This window comes from Nycticebus coucang, chromosome 2 (genome assembly GCF_027406575.1).
Source record: "Nycticebus coucang isolate mNycCou1 chromosome 2, mNycCou1.pri, whole genome shotgun sequence".
In the NCBI taxonomy this organism is placed as follows: domain Eukaryota; kingdom Metazoa; phylum Chordata; class Mammalia; order Primates; family Lorisidae; genus Nycticebus; species Nycticebus coucang.
Window position 1 is genome coordinate 48268184 of NC_069781.1, and position 15008 is coordinate 48283191.

General features: G+C 37.0%; 1 pseudogene; it reads left to right on the top strand.

Annotated features, from left to right (window-relative positions):
* The first annotated feature begins 9547 nt into the window (after nt 1-9547).
* On the top strand, nt 9548-9657 carry LOC128580302 (uncharacterized; annotated as a pseudogene).
* Nucleotides 9658-15008: the final 5351 nt, after the last annotated feature.

Sequence of the window (15008 nt, forward strand, 5' to 3'; positions counted from 1 at the left end):
TATGTTAAGGTAGAAGCACAAATTAGTCTTTTGAAAACTATTAAGGTTGAAGGGTGATAGATATTTTTGAAACCTATAGTGAAGTTTTTTGTGTTAACACACAGGATGTCCTTAAATTAAGACATGCTTAGGAATTTGGAAGAAATGGGAATCTTCTTACAGAAAAACAGCACATAGCCAGCAAGTAGCACTGTAAGATTGTGTCATGAACTGAGTGATGGAATGCTGTAGATTCTTGGGTCACTGGAGTCAATGATTGAAACAGTTTGGGTGAGGAGGAGGAGATAATATGAAGTAAGACTCATTATGAAAGGTTATGGTTAAAATAAGGGAAGTTATGTGGATGAAAAAGGTGACACAGAACAGAATAAAAAATAACAAGGATATAGCAAAGAAGATAAAAATGTTGAGGATAGGAAGTAGGCGAAGTAATCTTAGCGCATCTTGTTCTCACATTTTAGATAGAAAATTATCACCTTATGATGACATCTGTTTGGCCTACAGTTTGGGGGAAAGCTGTCTCTCTTATGTCACCATCTGCTTATTGGAGCTCCTAAGAGAGAGGGGCTTCCAATGGGGTGGATGTCTTCATACTAGCTACTGATCTTGTACCTCTTTAGATGGGAAATATGGATCCAGGGTTGGATCCATTTGGCAGCATTTCTTGTGGTAAGTAGGATGATATCCGTGCCCTTCCAACAGGGCTCACATTTAGTTTTATGTGTAATTTTCTTCTTCATTGGGAAATTGTTTGGATGAGAGGACAGAAGGAAAAGCACGAATTCAACCTGCTGGTAATAATAATAGAGACAATTCATAAATATTTGGCAGTATTTTAGAACGCCTGATTGACTGGATCAGAATCTTTGAGAATTCATGCAGAGTAAGGATGGGTTGACCCGTATTAGTTCTTGTGTGAATAGCTGGAGGGACTCATCAGGAAAGAACTGGAAGGAACTCAGGGACAAGAGCAATGGGATATTTAGTTATTCTGTCAGTGTAGCCATTTCCCTTTAAAATAGTCTTTCTATCACTACAGATGGGTAGGGATGATAAGGACAATGTAATTTGGGGGATAAAGGACAAATCTTTAGATTTATTGGATGACTTTACTTGTTGAATAAATCCTCTGTCACTGGAAAGAACAGGTGGAATAGCCCCTGTAGAAAATACTTATTCTAACGAAAGTTTAGCAGTGACAGTAGCAATAGCCTTTTCCAAGGGAAAAGCTTTAAGTCACTAAGAGAAGATACAGATGATACTTAAGAACATATTGATATCCATGAGATTTGGGTAGACAAATTAAATCTAATTACCACTGAAGAAAGGTCCTGCTACTGCAGTTGGTTTCCTTTCTTTTCTTTACATCTTTACCAGTGTTACGTTTTCAAAAGGTGAAGCAAGAAGACTGCAGAAAAAGGGACGGAGGGAGGCGGGTGGGGCCTTGGTGTGTGTCACACTTTATGGGGGCAAGACATGATTGCAAGAGGGACTTTGCCTAACAATTGCAATCAGTGTAACCTGGCTTATTCTACCCTGAATGAATCCCCAACAATAAAAAAAAAAAAAAGAAGACTGCACCAGATAGGGAGTAAAATGTATCCACCAATGTCAGTAGAGGAGTTGATTTAGATTCTTCCTTCTATGATGAATGTTCTTATGAATGCCAGAGACTAAGTTTGGGGCATTAATAGTTAATAGAAGGATCTGTATTATATGAGGCAGGATCAGCTATCAGCTATAACTTACTTCTCTGTTGCTGCTACTGACCATGAACAAAGGGTATTGAAAGTTAGAGTGAAATGGTATTAAGAGGAAAGCAGAGAACAAGTCAGCAAAGGCAAAATACATCATGTTGGAGGATATAGAAGCAAGAATAGTGTTTAATTTGGGGAGAAATAAGAATCTTGATTTTCCTGTGTATGGTTCACAAATCTTGGATCAATTTTCATTAGGTTGTTTGACAGGTAAAATGGATGTGTTGCATGGTGTAGAGTTGGAAATAACAAGCCTTTTGTCAAGAATCCTAAATAATAGCTCTGAGACCCTTAATTGTCTTAGGTTTTAAAAGGTATATAGTTATACATGGATGGAGCTGGAACATATTCTTCTTAGTAAAGTATCCCAAGAATGGAAGAAAAAATACCCAATGTACACAGCCCTACTATGAAACTAATTTGGGACTCTCACATGAAAGCTATAACCCAGCTACAACTTAACAATAGGGGGAAGTGGGAAAGGGGTGGGTGGGTAGAGGGAGGGGAATCGGTGGGATCACACCTGTGGTGCATATTATAGGGGTATTTGCGAAACTTGGTAAATGTAGAATGTAAATGTTTTGGCACAGTAACTGAGATAACGCCGGAAAGGCTATGTTAACCACTGTGATAAAAATGTGTCAAATGGTTTATGAAGTGAGTGTATGATGCCCCATAATCATATCATTGTATACAGTTATGATTTAATAAAAAAATTAAAAAAAAAAAAGGTATATAGTTAGATTCAGGAAGTGCAAAGTGAAGTCTACATCCAACTTTAAGGAACCTGCTTACCAGATGTGCCCCACCACTGTCATTTCCATAACACAAAGTGAGTCAAGAATGTGAATAATGAAGTTTGAAATTTCGGGATTGTAATGTGTTTGGGAAGTTGTAAAGACTCAAGAAAACTGGGACGATCTATCAGATATCAGAGGGCAAAGATAAGAAAAGGAGAAATCTGATACTTCAAAGGTTATAGTCCCTCAGGTGAACATAAAATAACATTTCAATTGGAAACTAAATCTCTCTCAATACATTAAAATGGTTCTGGAACTTAATGAAATACTATGCTGAAAATTACAGAGTTCAGGAAATACAGAGCCAATGAAAAAGTAAATTAAGCCCACCATAGAGATGATTGGTGTTCTCCAAGAAACTATGGCAAGGAATTTTGAAGTATTCTAGGTAGATCTGATATCTACCAAAATTGAGGATGCCAATTAACTGAGCTTATTGTTCTCCCCAACATTTCAGTGTATTTGGGGGAAGTCAAGAACAAGTCTCTTAAATGGAAGTTATTGGGAATCCTGCATTTATACTTTCATTTTTTTGTCATTAAAATTGCAAAGTCTTTAGCCATGTGTTTTTCTTGTAGTATTTATAGATATGTGTATACACTAAAGATGTTAGCATAGTGAAGGATGACTCTACTGATTTGGATAATTTCCCTCATGGTTTTTAAGTTGAAGAATTATGAATTAGTATTATTTGAACTTATTTCTGTCACTTCGTACATCTTCATGGTGTTTTGTCAAACCATAGATTTCAGAGAGAAAGGCATTATGCCAATGAATGTGATGTTTTCCAATAGCCCCATAGTTTTGCATGGACCCCATTAACAAAATTGGTAATTAAAAAATGTCATCTAAGTCATGTTGGGTTATCAAGGGTTAGGCCTGATTAACCCTTCTAGATGTTTCTAAGTGATGCCTTTAATTAGTGACTAATTCATCTCTTTGATGTGTGCAGTTTTAACTTTCAACCAGTCTATTTTGGATGAAAAGGTATAAGAACAGAATAAATTTTTCCTCAATCTCCTTAGTTCTATGATAAGCCTCAGATAAACATTAATCCATTCTGAGTCATTTTTTGAAATTGTGAGCCTTCATTTACTCTGACCTCTTAGTCTTTTCAAACCATAAAGAGGCATTTGTAAAAATCATAAGAAGTTGAACTAATTAGTAAAAATTTGAAAGCTTATGAAGTTCAATCCTATGAAAATTCTGAATTGTAGAAAATTCCTCTCTGTGTTATCATAGATCAGGGATCTTTTATTATAGCATGTAAGTCAAAATAAGACCAAGCCTTAAACTAACTTGTTGAGAAGGGGACAGCTTCTTGTCCTCAGAGTCTGAGAATTGGACGAACAGGATCAAGGTCATGAGCAATTATCAAAAAAACTGGAAAGCTGGCAAAGTAGAGGGAAAAAGAAAGCGAGATTTAGATAGAGGTGGATAAATGCAAAACTGATACGGACATGATCAAGAAAGAGAGAGGAATGGATTTAGAGGAGAAGAGAGATAAGGAGAGGGGAAAGTTGAAGGTGGGAGTGTTTCTGAGGTTAATGTGAATAAGAGAGTAACATTTGAGGAGGACAACTGATCTTTGAGAGACTGAAGAGCTGACTCAAATAAAGAAGATTGAGATTGGCCTTATTAAGGTTATACTAACATGTGTTAGCCACATGCAATCTGTGCAGTGAAGGTGATTAAAGATAAACAAATAATTCTATTTTCACACATTTAACTTGAGGACAGGAAGCCTAATTAAAATCTAGGCAAACTAGTCAATGTCCCACTTTCCAGGATGGTTAGAAAGTGTAGAGGCTGAATAACAGATCTCAAAACTAGATCTGAGAAAGATATATGACAATAGCTTAGTTTCTTGAGTGTATTGATAATATTAAGTGATTAATTCTGAGATAATCAACCTGAAAACTTCTTAAGTAAATAATAAATATCCATTTCAGTTATGCCTCTTTTTCTTTTCCTAGTTTTCTTTTCTTTTTCTTTTTTTTTTTTTTTTTTGAGGCAGAGTCTCATTATGTCACCCTCAGTAGAGTGCTATAGCATCACAGCTCACAGCAACCTCAAACTCCTGGACTTATGCGATTCTCTTGCCTCAGACTCCCGAGTAGTTGGGACTACAGGCGCCTGCCACAATGTCTGGAAGTTGCAGTTCTTATTGTTGTTTATTAGGCCCGGGCCAGGCTCAAACTTGCCAGCTTCAGTGTATGTGGCCGGCGCCCTACTCACTGAGGTATGGGCGCTGAACCTGCTCTTTAGTTTCCTATTGCATGCTGGTATATATTACTGGTGCAAAAGAAAGAAGTAAGCAAAATTGGGAAGAAATTATGACAGCAGTTTGACAAATAAATAAAAGTCTTAAACCCATGGAAGTTTAATATTAAATAGTAATTAGAAGCTGATAAAGCAGGACAGAAGCTTGACCCACAAAAAAGTGAATCAAACCAAGGCTTGCAGTTGGGAGACTGGGCCAAAACCTTGAGTCCAATTTAAGTTTGTGAGAAACTAATCATTCAAAAATTGTTTTCACAATAGCTAAAAACTTTCAAAAGCATAAATTCTACATATAAGCCTATGTAATCCTGATTTCCTATAACTGGAATAACTTGGCTCATGGAATAATTTTTCTTTTTTTCTTTTTGGAATAATTTTTCCAATTTTTTTTTGGGGGGGCAGCGCCTGTGGCTCATTGAGTAGCACACAGGCTCCATATACCGAGGGTGGCAGGTTTGAACCCAGCCCTGGACAAACTGCAACAAAAAATAGCCAGGTGTTGTGGCGGGCACCTGTAGTCCCAGCTACTCAGGAGGCTGAGGCAAGAGAATCACCTAAACCCAGGAGCTGGAGGTTGCTGTGACCTGTGATGCCATAGCACTCTACTGAGGGCGATAAAATGAGACTCTGTCTCTAAAAATAGTCATAATAATTTCTAATTTTGGTAAATTCAGGCCCTTACTGTTCATGTCACTTTCTGTAGTGTCCCTACTAAATGATACAGTATTCACATTTCTCTACAATTTTCATCCTGCAAGGTGTTATGTGGGCTGCCAGGAGGCCAAAAGCATAGCACAGTGTCAAGTATGAGTCATATACCAGTCCATACCAGGGTTTTATTCTTTCCTTGTTGGACTCTGCTTAGATGTATGTCATCTTGAAATGCATGTTCTTGTTTTATTAGCTACTGATGATCTCTGTTCCTAGATTACATCTAGTTGTTTGATCAGAAAGCTCTAAGTTATCCTTTTCTGAATTTTAAAGGCATTTTTTCTTCTCTACCAGAGAATAGAATGCAAATTTTTTTTTCCAGTGTGACAGGTTTTATTCCTCCCTCCCCTGCCCCCACGGCTGCCCCAGGCAGAGGGTGGACAGGCTGCTACCAGGCTTCTGAGACAGCCACACACTGTGGCCTGCTGCAGCCTGAGAGTGAGGTCTGATGTGTGGAGGGGCAGGTCTGTTGGAGTTGGGCCTCCCGGGGTCTGGCATGGTCAGAACATAGCGGTTTACATTCTCTATGGTGAGTGTGGGCTGGAGGGCTGGGGCAGGAGCGAGTGCCTTTCAACCCCTTTTGGAAGACCTAGAATTTTCCAAATATTTCCTGAGCTTCATAAGCAGATGGTTCTAATAATTAAAATATTATGTGGCTACAGCTCAATTTAAATGCTGATCAACCCAGGAATGGATTAACATACTATGGTAAATGTATAACACGGAATACTATTCAGCCATAAAAAAAGATGGTGACTTTACATCTTTTGTACTAACCTGGATGGAGCTGGAACACATTTGTAGTAAAGTATCACAAGAGTGGAAAAGAAAATATCCAATGTACTCAATACTAATACGAAGCCAATAGATGATCTAACACACACCTATATAAAAGAAAAACTCAGTTCATTCAAATTGAGGGGAGGGAAAGTTAAAAAGGGAGAGGGGAGGAGAAGACAGGATTGGTGTTCTCCCACTTAATGGGCACAATGTAAGGGTATACAGCACACCTCTTGGGTGCAGGACACAACCACAAGAAGAACTCTATGAAACAAATGCAAATATTGTAACCTAGTTATTTGTGCCCTCACTATAACCAGAAGTGTAACAAATATTATGCAGTTTTCAAGATTTTCTTTTTGTTATGAATTTTCAAAACTTTTATTGTAAGGCTTAAAAGCAAAAGAATTTTACTCTTTGATTTATATAAATCATGCTTTTCATGAAGGAAGTGCATGTTTACTTGGCTGCTACTTTTTGTTGACAAGAAGGAAGGATGAAATAAATTGAAAAACCACATAGCTCAGTGTCAAATAATTAGTCTAGTCTGCATACCATGAGCCAGGCACTGAACTTAAAGGAAATAAGAGACAGTATCTGACACTTAGGTCCTTGTAGTCTATTGAAACACTCAGACACATGAACAATGTAAAATGATGAATAGCAGGGTAGAATCTTGTGATTTTATTCTAAATATTCTTAAAATGTGTTTATTTTTAATAGCATGTATTTACTTAGATAAACTATCAGTTTGGCATATGGTTTCCACACTGATGATTAGCAGTGGTTAGAAATCATCATAGTAATTGGAGAAAACCCAATTCTCTGGCTATGTTCTCCCTTGTCATATTTCTTGTGTTGTTTTCTTTCAAATTGCTGACAATTAACACTTATTAACACGTTAATTAAGGTCAAAGGAAATCTTTAAAAGAAAACTAACCCTCTGTGAAAGCAGCTGGTTATGAAAAACAAAGTAAGTATCAAAGTTAGAAATAAAGAAGAAAAGAAGAATCAAATAAGGTTAAATTTGAATAGAAGGTAAACTAAAACCAAAAAAGAAACAACTGCAGATATAAGAATTATTCAGGAAACAAACTTTTGCACATTCAATTATTCAAATATTTTAAAGCGATATTCTTGTAGAGGAGGTAGATTGCAGCTCTCTAGAAGACAAATTGTCACCAAGACTGGAATATGAATTCTAAGGTAGCTATCTATTTGTAGAAAAGAGATTTATTCTCCAAGATGTGCTCTAATCATGTAGGAGGGGCCCTGCTGTAGCTCCATGTATTTAGAGGACTCTTCTTTAGCTTTCCTCTGTCGCTACAGAGTCCATAGGGCCAAAGAAACTTGTTCTACTTTTAGACCACTGGGTCTACTCGGGGTAAGCCATCACAAGCCAAACGTTTTTCAGTTTCATTACCTGTGACCACTGCTTTGCCCTGGCCATTTTGTTAGAGAGTACACCAGTGTGCAGCTAATTAGTACGATATCTATACCTGAGGCACAGGTAGGGAACAATTGCCTGGACAACTGTGAAGTATGGCCTTGAATTCTGAGGAATGACCCCTTGGTGTGAAAAGAAGAAATCCTGGAGCCCGCTCTATAGACTACAGCATGTTCTTTTTGGATTACAGAGAACAAGAATTCTACATTTGAAGTTGGCCTTGTAGCTCAGATGCCTTTAAGATAATTTAAAGAATAACACCAGCTAAGGCATGTGTCCAGCTTGGACTGAGTGAGGGCACTTCAGAACGTTCTAGACCCTAGGCAGGGATCCTCAGACTTTTTAAACAGGGGGCCAGTTCACTGTCCATCAGACCGTTGGAGGGCAGGACTATAGTTTAAAAAAAAACAACTATGAACAAATTCCTATGCACACTGCACGTATCTTATTTTGAAGTGAAAAAACAAAAAGGGAACAAATACAATCACACCACCTCATGCGGCCCACGGCCGTTAGTTTGAGGACCCCTGCTAAGGTAGTTGTGAGAGAGAAGCACAGGAGAACAGGAAGCCAGGCTGTAGATAAGAGATGAAAGAAGTCTGTTTTCCTTAACACAAGTAAGAAGACAAATTGTGTATTTATTTTGGGCTTTCCTCTAATAAAAATTGATTGGAGGAAAATTTTGAAGGAACATGGAAGGAATAGTCGGCGAGTAGAAGAAAATTTTTCCCCTTTCCTCTTCCAACTCCAGCCCTCCAACTGTAGCTTCTCTGGAGAAATGGATTAGCCTTTGTAAAGAAAAAAAGAAATGGAAGTCATTTTGAAACTGTACTGGGATAAACACTATTATATTCCGTGTGAACTGTTGCTCTAAACATTTTTAAGAGGAGGTCTTGAGTCACACTTCCCTTTTCTTCCTCTAGGGGGAATTGCAGGCCGTAGAGCAGTTGTCTTGAGTGTCAGGATAAAAAGCACAGACTGAGGAATTCAGCATTATTCTACTAGCCTTGGAATCCACTCCAGCCCTTGTACTATTATGTAAGACAAAATACATTTCTATTTGATTGTGGCCAGTGTTTTCTATGATCTCTCTATTAAAGCAGATTTCTTGTACTCTGACTAATTGCCCGTCAGTCATCACACCACCACTATCCAAAGGCATAACTAAACATTTTGAGGGCTGAGTAAGTGAGAGGCTACCTACATATTATGCAAAGTGGAGATTTTTGCCATGAACTTTGTATGTGCTTAAGGAACTAAATAATTCTTAACTGACTTTCTACAATTAACTTGTTCAGGAGTCCTGGCATTGTGACCTAGCAACTCTGTGGAAAATAATATTATTCTATTTTATTAGATTCATAACAATTTAGATACACATATAAAAGGAGACATTTTCTAAAATTAGCCAATAAGCAAATGATATTCAGACCATATATTTCATAGTGGTTCTCTTGTTTTGTTTGTATATTTTCATTTTTAATTCCTGGTACTGTCATAAGGGAAAGACTATAGATTAAATTTAAAAAATATTCTTTTGTCATTTTTCAGAAATCCTATCTTTTTCTTCTTTTCATCTAATAAGAATCCTTAACAATTGTTAACTATCACCTGGAGTAAAAATTTTAGTAGTTTAGAGTGAAAGAGCTTTCTGGAATATTCCAATTATTATATATTCTTCAATACATTGAAAGCAATATGAAAGATATGCAACCAATCTGTTTTACACTTTTTTTCATTCATTTTCTTTTTTTAGAAAATGACTATGATTGGCCCTGAATCAAGGCCAGCAGGAGCCTAAAGAATTATCTTTCTATGGTCTGTTGGCCATTTCAGAACTTTGGAAATGTAATGGTCAATTCATTAGAAAGAAACAGTATGAGTCATTGGTGATAGATGTAGGCTAGTGTGATTTGTAGTCTTAATACTGTCGGGTTCCAAAATAATAATAAGTATATATTAAATAAATAAAAATATAATATAAATTATTATATTTATCTCACAAGGATATTTAAGTTATTTGTTAGAATTATAATGCTGTTAAATTTTAATTACAGCTCCCCAGAATGACTGTGGGTTTTTACCCAAAATAAAAAGATAATTCTACAGTAAAAAAAAAAAGAAAAAGAAAATGACTATGATGATTCATTTTGTGTTGGAGTATGGTAAGGAAGTATTTATCACATTACTGTAGCTGGACTTCCTCTCTGCCAGGTTCTTGGTCTTGAGTCAAAGAATGAACCCATGGACACAAAAGTAAGTGACAGAACAGAATTTATTGAAAGATAAAGGTGTCGGGGAAGCCATGCCCGGCACACTGTTAGTCTACTTCCTAGTGGCCTGGTGGTGCAAGAAACCAACGGAAAATTATTAATGAGAGTTATAAAAAATTAATAGAGAAATAATAGACAAAGACAAAGAAATAGTTTTAAGAGCAGTGGGGATTTAGGAGGCAGTACATCCTTCTTCATGAGGCGTCTAGGATGCCGCCTTGAGTATCAGGCTAGCTCTGTATTTATTTCATACATCAGTGTTACATCATAAATCTCATGAAGGCAAAGCAAACAATCCTGTCATGGTTCTTGCTGTGCTTGCATTTCTACTAACTAGACTAATTCTACAACTAATCACATTAATTGTATAGATTTGCTTGCTACTTTTTATTATTTTAAAATATTTATGGCCTTATTATAAACAGAGGCTTGACAAGGTAGCCAATTAGAGGCTGACTGAAGGAGCAAACCCTAGCTGACCCACAGTCACATACCACAGAAGTGATGTTTTAATACTCTGACAGCCTTGTGTCCACACAGATAGACTCCTCTGGCCAAACTAAGGTGACAGAAAAAAAGGGATATTTTATCTCCTTATCTGGTCTGGAGCAAGTCTTCCTGTGTTGAACAAAGTTTAAAGATTTCACATTCTTAACTCTCAAAAAGCACTCTCTGGGAGCACCCAGCATCCCTCCAGCCCCACAGAGAACGGTCACAGGCCGCCACACAGAGGCTATGAGGGAGTGGAGATATCTAACACACCAGGCTTCAGAATATTAAAGTGACCAAGCCTCATGCTTTGCACTCAAAGCCAGGAATTTGCATCCAAATCAATCTTCTATTACTGTCTCCCTTTGTCCATACTCTGCATCTTATTTCTACTTTAATTTCTAATCTAACAATTAATAATTGAATATTGGTTTCAAGTTTATAAAATCATTATTACTAGTAATGCAAACACATGAAGATATGACTCTTCCCTTAAGTAGTTCCACATGCACTTTTCAAAAAGGTAGATAGATAAGGCAGTCTCTGTGGCAGCAGAGGGGGAGCCTAAGTGGGAAGCTGTTTGGGCCTTCAGTCTAGGGGTTTATATACTGCTTTTCCTATACTGTGAGAGAGTTTGGGGGACATGGGATGTATGTCTAGAATATGTCACAACCATTTGGCACCAGCAGCTTGGGCAGAAGTTAATTCTAAAACTGCCCTAGAGCGGAGGAATGCAGTCCTTGTTGTCTTTGTTCCGGGCTACTCTTCCCTGGTCCAGGAGAGGTAGCAGAGCTGAGGTACTGGTCAGATTGCTTTTTAGAGAAAGAAGCCTGCAAAGGGCCTATTTGTGCCTAGAGATGGAATCTGTGGTGAAACTGAGTTCTGAGCTCCCCCCAGCCTAGAAAATGGGGCCCCGTCTAGCCTTGAGTAGGGGAACCCTGTATCATGAACTTGTACATATTGTTTTCAAATACAAATGACAACATGCATCCCATATCTTGTAAAACTTTAGTAGATTTCCATCTGCTGCAAGGCAGATGTCTAAAGAAATACCTCCCTCTCCTCAATGCTCTCTGGTAATTTTGCAGGATAGATTTGTTAGGGATATTACTGAACATGGAAAGCCAACTGGGGGTGGTGGTGACACAGCAATGATGATGAAGACTAGAATCTTAGCTAATACTGTTCAATTATCTATTTTCCTCCATTTTTACTTCCTTTATTTTGGAACTCAGCTTCAAGAGCTTATAATTATTATATATTTCCTGATGAATTGTCTCTTTTAGCTTTATAAGTGTCTTTCTTCTAGTAACATTTCTTATGTACTTAATTCTACATTGCCTGATACAAGTATATCCACATCAGCTCTCTTATGGTTGCCATCTCAGTGGTAGCCCATATTTACCCTGTTACTTTCAAGCTGTTTATAATTTTCTATCTGAAATATGTCTCTTATAGATAGAATATGGGTGGATACTTTGTGCTCCTGAAGGGGGAAAAGAACATCCCAAAGGAATGGAAGCTGTACCGGATATATCATAAATGAAAACTCACCAATTACCACCAGAGATTCTGACACACTCCTTTCAGAGGGATATCAAATCTCGGATCATCTCAACAAAAACATAGCATCTCCAGGACACATTGTAGTGAACCTGTCCAAAATCAAAACCAAAGAAAAAATTCTGCAAGGAGCCAGATATCCATAAGGGTAACAGCAGACTTCTCAAATGAAACTTTTCAAGCCAGAAGAGAATGGTCATCTACATTTAACCTACTTAAACAAAACAATTTTCAGCCCAGAATTCTATATCCTATCTAAGCTTTAAAATTGATGAAGAAATCAAATCTTTTACAGATATGCAAACATTAAGGAAGTTTGCTACAATAAGGCCAGCTCTATAAGAAATACTTAGACCTCTTTTCCACACTGATCATCACAATGGACCACCAGCAAAGTAAATACTCAGAAACTAAGGATAAAACCTGGTTTACCCAATGGTGCCAATGATAAAACTAAGCAATGGAATTTCGCAAAATAAGAACTAGAACTCCAAATACCAATTCTCTCAACAAATGTTAATGGCTTGAATTCCCCACTGAGAAGCACAGGCTGGTTGATTGGATAAAAAAGCACAAACCATCTTTATGTTGGCTCCAGGAATAACACCTAACCTCAAAATACAAAACAAGACTTGTTGAAGGGTTGGAAAGCAATATTTCAGGCAAATGAGAATTAGAAGAAACAAGAGGTTATAATCTTATTTTTAGATATAGGTGGACATAAAGCAACTAAAGTTAGACAAAGATGGCCACTTCATACTGGGGAAAGGAAAAACACAACAAGAGGACATTTTAATATTAAATATTTATGCACACAACTTAAATGCTCCCAGATTTATGAAACAGAGCTTAATTGATTTAAAGAGTGTGCTATCCTGTAATACCATAATAGGTCTTAACTGGTCTAAAGATTATGCTATCCTATAACACCATAATAGGATTATGAGGATTTTAACACTCCTCTGACAGAACTTGATAGATTCTCTAAATTGGAAGTAAACAAAGAAATAAGGAACTTAAATGTGACCTAGAACAATTAAGCTTAGTAGACGTATATACAACACATCATCCCAAAGCTAATGGATATACATTCTTCTCATGAGCCCATGAATCATACTCTAAAATAGATCATATGCTAGAACACACATCAAACCTCTACAAAATTAAAAGAATTGAAATTATACCTAGTATCTTTTCAGACCACAAGACAATAAAGGTAGAACTCAACACCAGCAAAAAATTTTCCTTCCCACACAAAAGCATGGAAATTGAACAAGGAAGGAACCTTTATGCTGAATGACGGATAAAGGAGGAGATAAAGGAGTAAATTATTAAATTTCTTGAACATAACAATAATGAAGCCATAAACTATCAAGACCTTTGGAATACTGCAAAAGCAGGCCTAAGAGGTAAATTTATAATATTAGACACCTGGAAAACAGAAAGCGAGCACAACAACCTAAAACGAAGTGTCTCAAGTACAGGTAAAAGGAAAAGCAAACCAATCCCACCACCTAGGAAAAGGAAAGAAATAAGCAAAATAAAATCTGAAATATAGGGTGGCGCCTGTGGCTCAAGGAGTAGGGCACCGGTCCCATATGCCAGAGGTGGCGGGTTCAAACCCAGCCCCGGCCAAAAAAAAAAAAACCACACACACACACAAAAAGAAAACTTAAAAAAAAAAAATCTGAAATATATGAAATTGATAACAAAAAATCTTCAGAAAATCAATGAAACAAAAAGTTTGTTCCTTGAAAAAATAAAATAGATAAACCTTTGGTCAGATTAACTAGAAACAGAAAAGTAATATCTTTAATAACCTCAATCAGATATGAAAAAGAGGAAATAACCACAGATACCACAGAGATACATCTCTGATACAAAAAAACTATGCCCAGAAATTTGACAATGTGGAAGAAATGGACCAACATCTAGAATCACTCCATCTCCCTAGACTTAACCAGGAAGAAATAGATCTCTTGAATAGAGCAATATCAAACACTTAGATTGAGGAAACAATAAAAAAAAGCTCTCCCCCCCCCAAAAAAAAGCCTTGGACCAGATGACTTCACAACAGAATTCTGATAAACCTTCAAAGATGAGCTTAGGCCTATACTACAGAACCTATTCCAAAACATCGAGAAGGAAGGAACCTTCCCCAACATGTTCTATGAAGCAAACATAAGCCTGATAACAAAACTAGGAAAGGACCCAAATAAAAAGGAGAACTACAGACCAATTTCACTAATGAATATTCATTCAAAAATACTCAATAAAATCTTAGTCAATAGATAGCAGCTGCACATTAAAAAAAATTATATATCACAATCAAACCAGCTTTATCCCAGGGATATGAGTTTGGTTTAATATATACAAATCCATAAATGTAAATCACTATATAAATAGAATCAAAAACAAAAACCATCTGACCCTCTCAATAGGTACAGAAAAAGCATTTTATAAAATCCAGTATCCTCTTCTAACAAGAACACTTAAGAATGTTGGCCCAGCTGATTGAAACCATCTATAATGAACCCACAGCCAATATCATGCTGAATGGAATAAAAGTGAAACCTTTTCCACTTAGAACTGAAGCCAGGCAAGGATGTCCACTCTTATCATTTGTCATTCAACATAATGCTGGAAGTTCTAGCCAATGCAATCAGGCAGAGAAGGAGATTAGGAGCTTCCAAATGGAGGCAGAGTAGGTCAAACACTTTCTCTTTGACAATGATACGATTTTATACTTGGAAAACCCCAGACTCAACCACAAGACTCCTAGAAGTGATCTTGAAATATATTAATGTCTCAGGGCACAAAATCAGTATCCACAAATCAGTTGCTTCTGTATATGCCAATAACAGTCAAGCAGAGAAACTAATCAAAGACACAATTCATGTACAGT